Source organism: Lemur catta, chromosome 1 (assembly GCF_020740605.2).
Source record: "Lemur catta isolate mLemCat1 chromosome 1, mLemCat1.pri, whole genome shotgun sequence".
In the NCBI taxonomy this organism is placed as follows: domain Eukaryota; kingdom Metazoa; phylum Chordata; class Mammalia; order Primates; family Lemuridae; genus Lemur; species Lemur catta.
This window is the reverse complement of record NC_059128.1, coordinates 187,900,143-187,912,206: the sequence shown is the minus strand read 5'-3', so window position 1 is coordinate 187,912,206 and position 12,064 is coordinate 187,900,143. Positions and strand designations below refer to the sequence as shown.

The 12,064-nt window shown below is 43.4% G+C and overlaps 1 pseudogene; it reads left to right on the top strand.

Annotated features, from left to right (window-relative positions):
- The first annotated feature begins 1,466 nt into the window (after positions 1-1,466).
- On the top strand, positions 1,467-2,538 carry LOC123645813 (annotated as a pseudogene).
- The last annotated feature ends 9,526 nt before the right edge of the window (positions 2,539-12,064 follow it).

Genomic DNA, 12,064 nt, shown 5'->3' with positions numbered 1-12,064 from the left:
GACCATTTTCCACATGATGTTACAATTATCTGTATCCATTTCTGTTTTCCCCACCAGACTGAGAAGACTGTGGAATCCTGGAGAGCAAGGACTGTGCCTTATTCATCTTTGTAGCCCCAGTGCCAGGCTCAGTAAATGCTCAATAAATGTTTATTGGTTGGCAGAGTGAATGAAGTCCCTGTTAACTTTTCTTGTGAGTAAAACTCTATAAATTAATATCATAGTTTACAGTCAACAGTCAATTTACTCCCGAATTACCTTACGCTTTTCCCTCTTCCCTCATTTTAAACCTGTCTTTCTAAATGTTAAGTCTCCAACGTTAAGCCCTAGAATTAAACTTTTCAGTTCCTGAGAGCTCCATGCTGATTGGCTAACCAACACACTGACCCCTAACGTGACAGAAACCTTCAGGCTTCACCCACAGCTTCCTTAGCTACATGGGCCCACTATTGGATCTGCTCCGTCAGCAGGGACGGGAATAAGGAAGAAGCTGCACCTGGTTTCATGGTTCAGATTTGTTTTCTTAGATGCTTGGGATGCTGAGATGGTTAATAAGCAAATCAGCCTCAGTATTCAAATACACAGGTAATAAATCCTGAAAGAGATACAAATCAAAATCCTCCAGCAGAGCCTGTAGTTAAAACCTGTGCTTTCCCCAATCCTCTCTAACCCAGAAGGATCACTTTCTATTCCACAATGGTCTGTGTGGTTAGGACCAGATTGTGGGCAGTATTGCCCCCTGGGAATACTCCAGCTTCTCCAACTGGAGTATTTCCCCTTGGAGATTTCCTGACTCTATGCAAAGGATTCTATCAAGAGGAGCCACACGTCTGGAAGCTTTGTGTACTCTATTTAAATGACAGTGCCATTCCCCACCATTCCTATCACCACACAGCCTAGAACAGAGAATACAAGTCAGTGTAAGCCAGCCCTTGGGACCTGGTAAGTCTAGAATCCTTGCTTTTTTTTTTTCTTTTTTTTTTTTTTTGAGACAAGAGTCTCACTCTGTTGCCCGGGCTAGAGCGCCGTGGCGTCAGCCTAGCTCACAGCAACCTCAAACTCCTGGGCTCAAGCAATCTTCCTGCCTTAGCCTCCTGAGTAGTTGGGACTACAAGCATGTGCCACCATGCCCGGCTAATTTTTTCTATAAGTATTTTTAGTTGGCCAGATCATTTCTTTCTATTTTTAGTAGAGACACGGTCTTGCTCTTGCTCAGGCTGGTAGAAGCCTTGCTTTTGAAGATTCTTTTGCCCTTGGGTTTAACTCTTTTTTTCTTCTTCTTCTTCTTGGGCTGGTCTTTCTCAAACAAGGACTCTGACTAGACTTTGGGAGCACAGAGTTGAATCCCAGGTCAAGGCAGAGACTGACATGGCTGAGGTCATGATGCTATGCTGTCCATTTTGTTTTCTCCCAGGGAACCAGAAGCCAGAGCCGTGACAGAGCTCTGCACCTAGGAAGCGGTGCAGATGGAGAAGCTGGACACAATGGAGGAGATGGGGAAGCTGGACACAAACACTTCAAACGAGCAAGGTCCCTGCCAGTTCTCAGAGAAGTACAAGCAAACCTACCTCTCCCTGACCTACGGTATCATCTTCGTCCTAGGGCTGCCCCTGAATGGCACCGTCTTGTGGATCTCCTGGCGCCAAACCAAGCCCTGGAGCTGTGCCACCATCTATCTGGTAAACCTGATGGTGGCCGACCTGCTTTACCTGCTGACGCTGCCCTTCCTCATCATCACCTACTCCCTGGATGACACGTGGCCCTTCGGGGGGCTGCTCTGCAGGCTGGTGCGCTTCCTGTTCTACACCAACCTCTACTGCAGCATCCTGCTGCTGACCTGCATCTCTGTGCACCGCTTCCTAGGCGTGTGCCACCCACTGCGCTCGCTGCCCTACCGGACCCGCAGGCACGCCCGCCTGGGCACCACCGCCACCTGGGCTCTGGTGGTCCTGCAGCTGCTGCCCACACTGGCCTTCTCCCACACGGACAGCATCGACGGCCAGATGGTCTGCTACGACATGAGCAGCCCGGAGAATTTCGGTCAGTTTTTTGTCTATGGCATGGTCCTGACGCTGTCTGGCTTTGTTGTTCCCTCTGTGGTCATTCTGGTGTGCTACGCGCTGATGGTCAGGAGCCTGAACAAGCCAGAGGAGACCCTCACGAGGGCAGGCAGTGCGGCCCGAGCCAAGTCCATCCGTACCATCCTGCTGGTGTGTGGCCTCTTCACCCTCTGTTTTGTGCCCTTCCACATCGCCCGCTCCTTCTACCTCACCATCCGCTTCCTGCCTCCTCAGGACTGCCAGCTCTTGATGACAGCAGGTGTGGCCTATAAGACATGGAGACCTCTAGCCAGCATGAGCAGCTGCCTCAACCCCGTCCTGTACTTTCTGTCAGGGGGCAAGAACAGAGTCAGGCTCTTCCAGAAATGGAGGCAGAACAAGGTGGGTGAGCACCCAGCTGGAGCTAAGGGGGAGACACCCAGGGGTGGGCAGATTTGGATACTGCCAAGGTGAACTTGGGGAAAATGAGTTCCAGTGACATTGACAATGACTTGTTTGAACACATATGAGTGCTAGTGGGAGGGGAGCCCAAGACCTCCTAAAAGCATTCTGCTGAAAAGGATTCTATATTGATATTAATAGAGTTTAAAATAAGAATATGGAGAAAGCCACCAACACAAAGGAAAACTTTCTTATTTTCATGAGAGCTAACACTGATCTCTTGTCATCCAGTTCTCAGCGCAAATGTCACCTGCTCAGAAGCCTCTCCTGCCACCCTAGCTAATGCTGACCTCTCTGTATAACCCAATCACTCTCTTACTTCCCTATCTATTGTCTTTGTAACATTTATTACTATCTGGACTTGTTAATTCGTTTACTTATTTATGATCTGTCTCTTCCCACGGGAATACAGGCTCTAACACAACAGGGACCTTGTCTAACTGCTGAACCCCAAATACCAGCCTCTGCAGCAGGGCGCAGCACATAGTACGTGCACAATAGGTAGGTGCTGAGTGAGTGAATACATAAATGAGTAAATGAAGCCCTTACCATGTAAGAGCACTTACATGGAGCAAGTCATTTAATCCTCTCAATAGCACTTGGAGGTGGGGGCTATTGTTACCCCCATTTACAGAGAAGGAAACTGACACACAGAGCTTTAAGTAACTTGTCCAAGCTCACCTAGCATGAGAATGCCCAGATCATAATGTTGAGAAGAGGCTTTGAACTCAGGCAGTGGCCTCTGACATGCGTGCTCTAAGCTTGAAGGCACGGCCCTATCCAGACGCCAGTCAAGAGCCAGCTGAGTTCCCGTGACAGTGCCAGCTTGCCATTTCGGGCCAGTTTGCTTATTTACATAGTTGCTGTTATCTGCAGCCTGCTGGGTACACCTCATGTGTTCTTTTACTACATTTCTTAACCAGTGTTTTTGTTAGGAAAATCTCTACAGGATAAAGTGAGAGATACAGAGGAAAGTGGCTGCATGAAAAATGATTCACTTTATTTTTATTTAAACATGATGTCTCAGTTTATGACCAAAATAACCTTTACCACTGACTTAAGTCATAATGATGCTCTTTCCCTAAAAGAGAATTCTAAAAAATTAAAGATCCAAGGTAATCCAAAAAGATACCCTTTAAAAAAAAAACCTCTAAATATTTAAACAGTAAGATTGCCAAGGATTTCTCAAATCTAAATGTACATTACCTAATAATTCATTATAATCTCCCTATGAAGAGAAGGTACATCCTTTTTATAAGAACCAGGTGTAACCCTTCAGTACTATCCCACTGTAATTAAGGGAAGTGTCTGAGTAACCACATCTATGTCTAAATTATAAAATTTTATTCTAAAAGTACAGTTTATTGCTTTTGAGGCCACATAGTAATTAGAACTAGACTAAGTGTTGCTTAGCAGAATCCTCAGGATAAGTGGTTTAATGAATAGGCAAGGATGTTTCTAATTAACAGGTCAGTTGTTTTCACATAAATATTTCTACAGGAGCTGAGAGAGCTTAAATTTGTTTGCTCTTTTGAATATTCAGTTCTCTTGCTTATATAATTAGTTTCTGTCCCTTTCTTTGCATAACATATAGGTAAGGTTCAGCTAACTTACAACCCCTATTATCACCCTAACAAATGGATCGGTTTCACATTACTGGAGAACTGGTGGGCCAGGCTCTCCCAGTAAAAGCTTGGAGCCATTCCACATCGCACTAAGCCATGACCTCTAATATCCACAGCCTGTCAACCTTGGAGGTGGGAAGAAAACCAATCTAGAATCCTCAGGATGAATCACTTTTATCTAAGAGGCAAGTACATTATACTCCTGGCCAAAGGTTTCCCACCTTTAAGTCTTGGTTAACCTATGTGCTTGCAATTATTTCTCTGATCCATATAAGTCTAACTTTGCTTCTGCAGTTTTTTAACCTACTTAATAGCAAAATATAAACATCCATTTTTAACTTATTTCTGGAAAGTTGGGGTCAAAAATGCTTAGCTTAGTTGACATCATATCCTGGGTTTTCAGGGACAGTTATCTCAAGATACTAGGATCAAACTAAACTATTCCCTTTGGGGAAAGGGCCTCATTGCAAGTGAAGCTGGAAGTCCACTGTTCAACCTAAGTCAAGAGGATTTTCCTCACTTCCCTTGTGATTAGCGAAAACCCACTGATAGAAGGGGATATGAAAACCAGGGGAAGAAAACAGAAAGTTCTTTCTGAATCTACTCATTCAATGCCTACCACACTGGGAAAGCTGGGTTCCTCAAATTTGTTATCCCCCTGGGTCCTGAGAATATTACCGTAATCTTCCTGGCTGTTTGGACAGGTCAAAAAAAAACTAAAGGTCAGCAAACATCATGTTCAAAACACCATGATTAGTGCTGTACTGGCTGAAAATATGATGATTATAGCCACTCACAAAAGAGTCAAAAACAGTCCCAGCCTTTATGGAGATTATAGACTGTTGGAGAAACAAAATATAAAAACATACAAACAACAACATGAGGGCTAACTAACATTTTAAGCAGCTCCAGAAGAAACGATGTCAGTTGTTGCTTATCAAAATGAACAATAAATACAGTCAGTAAGCGTTAGAGAGGTTTCAAAGCGGGGTGAGAACACGCAGGCTGGGAGGGCCACGAAGGGCCTTATGAGTTTGCTGCTGGCTGGGTAAAATTTCAACCAGAAGAATTTCCAAAACAGTAGAGAAAATGGAAAGAAGGATCATTGTGAGTAAATTTAATTTGTGTGAGAGTCATTGGTGGGTTCCTGATTGGAGGAGTTGGGGACAATGCTGAAAGGGCAGGCAGAACTGTCATTACAAAGTCCTCCCCTAAAGGCAGCAAAAGAACCACTTTTCAGGGCAGGGGAACCACCAACAGCATTTGAGCAGAAGTGCAGTGTTATCATAGTTGAGATTTAGAAACTTAATCCAGCAGTCCCCATGTTTTGAGTGAATTAGAGAAAAGAAATAAAATATCACAGCTAGACTCCTGCAAGGTGTCCTAATTGGCCCTCCTTCCCTTCAACAGCACCTCCAGATTTTCTTTAAAACAGTGTTTTCCATACATCACACCTTCCCCAACTGTCTGCTTCTTCCCTATATCCTCACTTCTACAGGATAAAGCCCAGATCTGTCATGCTGTGACCCTAGCCCCATCACAGTCTAGTCCCTGCTGAACTTTTCAACTCACAGCTCTCCTACCACCCCACTTGGAGCCCCACCCTTCATCACACGTCTGCCATGGCCCACCAGCTACCACTCTACAGCCCCCAACAAACCTTCTCCAACTGCCTGTGCACTCATCTGCCACGGGCCTTGGGGTCTGCCTCCTCCAGCTGCCTCTAATCTTGCTCTGCACTGACTCACCCTGGGCCTATCCCCTTGGAGTTGATGTGGGCTTCTTTATCATTTCAGGTCTGTTTTACTTCCCTCATGACTCCATTTTTCAGCCCATAGAATATGGCATCCTACTGACATTCTGAATATGGTAGGCAGTAAGCAATGGCGATGTTAATCACAAAGAGGAAGATGACTGATATTCAGACCACTGCAGGGATCCAAGCACACAGGTAATGGTCAGAAGTAAGGTGGCATGAGGAGAACTGAAATTTTAAAACATATTGGAAAGAATGAACAGAAATAAAATTACTATTTAGACTTGACTGATAGGGAGACATAATAAAAGAGGTAGTCTTTTTTGTTATGAAATGAAACAAAGACTGAGGAATCAGAAGAATGATAAACTAGCACCTAGCACAAAGTAGACTGTCAGAGGGTGTGGAAGGGAGAAAGGGAGCAAGAGAAGGAGGGAGGGAGGGAGAGAACTGTGCACAAGTTACACGTGAGCCACCAGTGAGACCTCAGTTTGGAAATGCAGGATGGAGACTCAGAGACAGCTTAGGCTGAAACTCTGCATTTGGAATTACCTGAGTGGGCAAATACTGAATGCTGTATCAGTGAATGAGATCTCTGAGGGAGAAGTGAAGAACAGAAGATACACAGAAATCATAGGAAGTTCTGATAGAGAGTAGAGGGATAGGAGTTGCTCTTGGATGACAGATCATAGGAAAAACAAATGAGTGAACAGTTCCAAGAAAAATAGTCAAGGGTATCATATGAAATAGCCTAGTCAAAGAGAACACAGTTGTTTCTCAGTAAAAACCTCAAATGCCACCTCTTCCAAGAAGCCTCCCCTGATCGCCCATCAGAAGGCCCTCTTCCTGCTCTGAACCATCATCCACACCTCTCTTAAGGCACATCCCCCACTACCAAGTATGAGGGGCATTATTTAAGTCCTCTAATCTCCCTGACCCCACCAGGATCTAGCAGAGGCTTTGAGCATACGGGTGCTCACTAAATCTTTGTGGAATAAATGAATATACAGCAAACGCTTCTCCTGTGTATGCTTTTCTGGAATTACTGCCAAACCCAATTTATGAATGTGTGCCTATAAAACTAAATCACAAGCTGTTTGGGATTTATTTGTTCTAACATCCACCAACTCCAATTCAAAGCAATTCCAGGACACACACAACCTGAAAGCATTCTCACTTTTTCTTTTTAGCCCATATTTCAAAGGCAATAAAAGGGGAAAGTTTTCACCAAACTGCTTGCAATTAAACATTACCTGAGCTTATAAAGTTACGTGTTCTCATTATCTTTTATTTTCTTATAAATAAGTTAAACCTCTTTAGTATTTCTATTTCAAAACTTTTTGGTTTTCTGAGGTTTTTTTTTTTTTTTAATGTACCAAACAACTTCAAAGGTAATGGCTTCAAGAAGAATTCCATAATAAGAAGCAGAAGTTATGTTCTTGCAGAAAGCTGTAGCTGGGCATTTTTAGGGTGGTTAAATCATGAACAAAAAGCAAAAAGTGCCACTTCAAGAAAATTAAAGAATCGCAGAGTCGGAGAATGTTCCACTCTGCAAGTAGAAAAACACATTAACAAAGAGACTTTTATAAAGCATTAACCCGACAATCAAGAAGCAGCCACTGAAGACTCCTTATGCTCTCTCTTCTTTTATAGCCTAGTTTCCTGCAAGGGTAGGCTACACTTTTTATTGCAATTTCTACCTTGAATTCATACTCCAAATCATTGCGCCCTGGCTGCTGACTAGCCCACCATCCCATCCCACTGAAATTGCTCTCAGCAACACACCAATGATGTGCCAGTTACAAGCTGAAGGGACACGGTCTGCCCCTATCCACTCGACCTTTCATGGCATCTGTCACCCTCGTCTACTTCCTTCTTAAACTTCCCTTTGCATCCATCAATTGCACCTCTCCCTGCATCCAGTCTGCAGGTGAGAGTGGACATGTTCCAGGACTCTGTCCTTGTCCCTCTTCTCATCCCACACTCTTACTGGATGATTTCACCAACACCCTGATGGCTCCATTGATGGCTCCCAGACCTCCCTCCAGAGCAATCGTCTCTTATTTTGAACCCAGTTCCCTATCCATGCAAATCTCTTGGGCTCCGCAAACTCCACAATGCTGAAACTGAACTCATTTTCCTCCCAAACCTGCACCTCCTCATCTGTGGTCTTGATGGTCAAATGGCACCACTGTTCACCCAAGCCAGGAATCTGGGAGTTGTCCTCAATTCTGTGCCCCACTCACATCCAGTAAATGACCACCACTGTAAGCCATCTGTCCTTCCTTTCCATCTTCATGGCCACTGCCTTAGCTCAAGTCCCATCATCTTGCTCCAGCTTCACTACTGCAACCTATCAACCATTCTCCTGCCTCCAGATTTGTTGCCCTCAACCCCCAATTCATTCCCTTCCTACTGTATCAAGGGTCAATTTTCTAAAATGCAAATCCTATCTTGACAACTCCAGCATAAAAATCTTCCAAAAGCTCAAAAGATTAAAATCATCCTGAACATGGAAGAAAACACCTTCCGTGATTTGCCTTGTACAAAAGCTTCCAACCTAAACCACCCAAGTGCCACGTTCACTCCATTTCCATCAACCAGGCCCTCTGAGGATTAGCTCTGGGACCTCTTCTCCTCCTTCTCACCCTGCTCCTTGGTTGCTTAAGTGAACCATCCTACTCACCTTTCATGATGCAGATCAAAGACCTCCCCTCTGGGAATCTTGGAAACATCCTAGATTCTCTGACCCTCATGAAGTCCCCAGTCATTGCTCTGACAGCCCTCATCACACTGTATCACAGTCACCAAATCACTGATCCTGCACCCATTCCCCCACTCATCAATGTAACCCTTGAGCAAGGTGCTCGTTTCCCACATCTCTGAATCATCAGCTCCAGTAAAGAGCTCCAGTGAAGATGCCAGAAATGCATTATGACACAGAAGCCCATGCATATCTTACAACAGCAAGCAACACTGCATCGTTACAAGCATCATGCTTGGTTTTCTGCTACTAAGTTTCTTTGAATCATAAGATGCTTATCAAAGATAAGACACATCCCAATTTCAGAGATGTTAAAAGGTGGCAAATTAGAGTCCATAAAATATGACATATTAAGTAGTATGATCATGTACTTAGCCATTAGGCTACAAAAGCATTTTTAAAAATCTAAGTGCTAGAATACAAATGAAAACTTTCTAAGATAACTCAAATATTTCCACATGAAGGGAACACATATGTTATCTTAAAAAGATATAGTCAGACTCCTCTACAAAAAACAAACAATTGCCATGGGCAATGACTCTAAAGTCCGGAGAGTACCTGTTTCCAGGCCCACTTTCGCACTACCTCCACGTCCCTGGCCAGGCTTCTTGCTGCTAACTTGAGGCCCTGTTCTCCCTCCCGCGGATTTTCTCACCCCAGCTCTTGAGCCCTGTTACCGCCAGCTCACGCCCAGCCTCCCTCTCATCCTCCTCCCACCTCACTCCACCCACTGTCCATCTCTTATCCACTTTACCCTGTGAAATCTGGGCTCTACTTGGCTAAGGAATGAGGGATTTCCCTTTTGTCCTGAATCTTTTTTTAACCTCTTCCCCAGGGCAGATAGGGTCCACTTTGAAAGGTTAAAGACTACCTGAACATAATCACAGATTTTCCTTGAAAACTGTACAAGCCTCAATATGGGGGGGGGGGGGAGGTGGGGGACAAGCCTTGCAAGAAGCTTGAAAGCGTCATTAGCCCACACCTTCAGTTGTTTAGGAACAACCCATTGTATCCTAGAAATTCCAGAGTACATCCTGTTGCCTCTCTGGGGTCCTTCATTTATTTGCCAGAGTGCCCAAAGGAATGTGAATGAAATCTTAGAGGGCCCAGATTGCCCAATTCATCAACTAAACACAAGGTATGGAAAGACATGTTTGCAGACAACGTTTTAGGTCATCCATCAATGAATACATGTCTAACATATGGTAATTAACCGTATCCTTATGTTTCATAAATTAAGAATGAGAGTGCTAGAAAGAACTCTACTGATGCTCTATTTTGCTAATAAGGAAGCAGAAGCACAGGAAGCTGCTACATACTTAATAACACTTGGGAAACATGCACCAAAGGTGATCCTCTTCAAAAAGAGAGAATGACAAACTTCCACAAGTACATGGTAATCCCAAATGAAATGCCCTGTAGGTACACTGATTTTCATTACACAACTGATTTGTGGTCACATCTGTGGGGTGAACAACCATTTCAGGAATAAAGTAGATTAGGTAGGGCAGCTGCCAAGACGTGCAACTGATAAAGACCCACCAAAGAGAAGACATGTGCAAAGGAGTATATGACCATGCACACAAATACACCCAAGAGAAATAAATGCTAGTAAGTTTATAGTAAGTTTGGCTATCTGGCCTGCATGATGACAAGTTTTCAGTTTTTCCTACAAAACCTCGAACTTTCTCCATCAACCTCTCAGCAGCAAATCACTGCTCAAAGCCTACACCCCCAACCCCCATGGGGGTAATTCAAGATACTCAAATGGAAGAAGCCAAGGGGTATGAGGCTGAGGTTGAGGCATTCCAGAAGTCGTAAACAGCTTACAGAACAGGTTGGAGCTGGTTTTAGCTACCACTTAACACTAGGACCAAAAAATAAATGCATTAATTCATTTATCCTTTTAACACAGTGGTCCCCAACCTTTTTGGCACCAGGGGCCGTTTTCATGGAAGACAATTTTTCCACAGATGGTTTTGGGATGATTCAAGTGCATTACATTTATGGTGCAGTCAAACCTCTCTGCTAATGATAATCTGTATTTGCAGCCACTCCCCAGTGCTAGCATCACTGCCTCAGCTCCACCTCAGATCCTTAGACATTAGATTTTCATAAGGAGCACACAACTCAGATCCCTCACATTCGCAGCTTACAGTAGGGTTGGTGCTCCTATGAGACTCTAATGCTGCTGCTGATCTGACAGGAAGAGGAGCTTATGCAGTGATGCAAGCAACGGGGAGCAGCTATAAATACAGATGAAGCTTCACTTGCTTGCCCACTGCTCACCTCCTGCTGTGCAGCCCAGTTGCTAACAGACCACAGACTGGTACCAGTCCACAGCCTGTGGGGTTGGGGACCACACCTTTAACCCATCCTCCCTTCTGTTTTGTCTCCAACAATTCTCTTTATGTGCAATTTTCTTTCTGTCAATGCAAATTCAATTTCTAACTCATGGCCCTGTTTAACTCCCACCTATATCCTCAAAGTTCTTTGGAAAATACTACCTGTTAGTTTCCTCCCTTAACACTACCCTTTTTCAAACAGTAGCACTCAAACTTGCATTGCTTTTTGTGAATTTTTAAAAATTTGATTACACAATATTCATTTTGGAAAAATTTAAAAATATAAATAAGTCAAAAGAAAGTCATTACTCAGAGACACATATATATCATTCATACGTGTTTGTGTTTGCTTTTACAAAAAACGGCAGCAGTATGAATCTTCCAAATAAAAATGCTATCAATATCAATATTATTCCATGTCAATATGTTCTCTAACAAAACCATTTAATGACTACTTAATATTTCACCTTAAACATGTGATATGATGTACTTAACAAATCTCCTAGTCTTATAAATTTGAATAGTTTCCTATTTTAGGCTATTATAAAAACTGGCAAACACATATGCCTTAAAACATATTTATGTGTATTCCATCTGATTGTTTCCTCAGTACAAATTATTAAAAATGGAATGGCTAAGCCAAAAGGCACGCAGCCCACCACCATTCCTCTTTTAGGTCTTTTTATTCATACTGACAATTTACCCTCCAAAAAGGTTTTTCCAAGTTACTCTTTTTATTTATGTACAGTTCAAAAAATATTTATTTTGTGCCTACTTTTTGCTAGGCACTATGTATACAATCATCATTAACAAAACAGACATAGTCCCTGCCCTCACAGAGCTCACAATCTAAGAAAGAGACAGACACCCACACCCACACCATCACGAAATCTTCATTACAAGTTGAGGTAAACCGAGAAGAAAAAGTACAAGCTCAAGGGAATGTTAGAAGAACCTGATATAGTCTGAAGGATGTGGAAGAGTTTCCATGAGGAATAATGGTTCTGGGATAGACACTAAGGTTTTCTGTTGTATTTAATAAATCAGGTGAAACCTGGTTGAAGAGAGCCCTG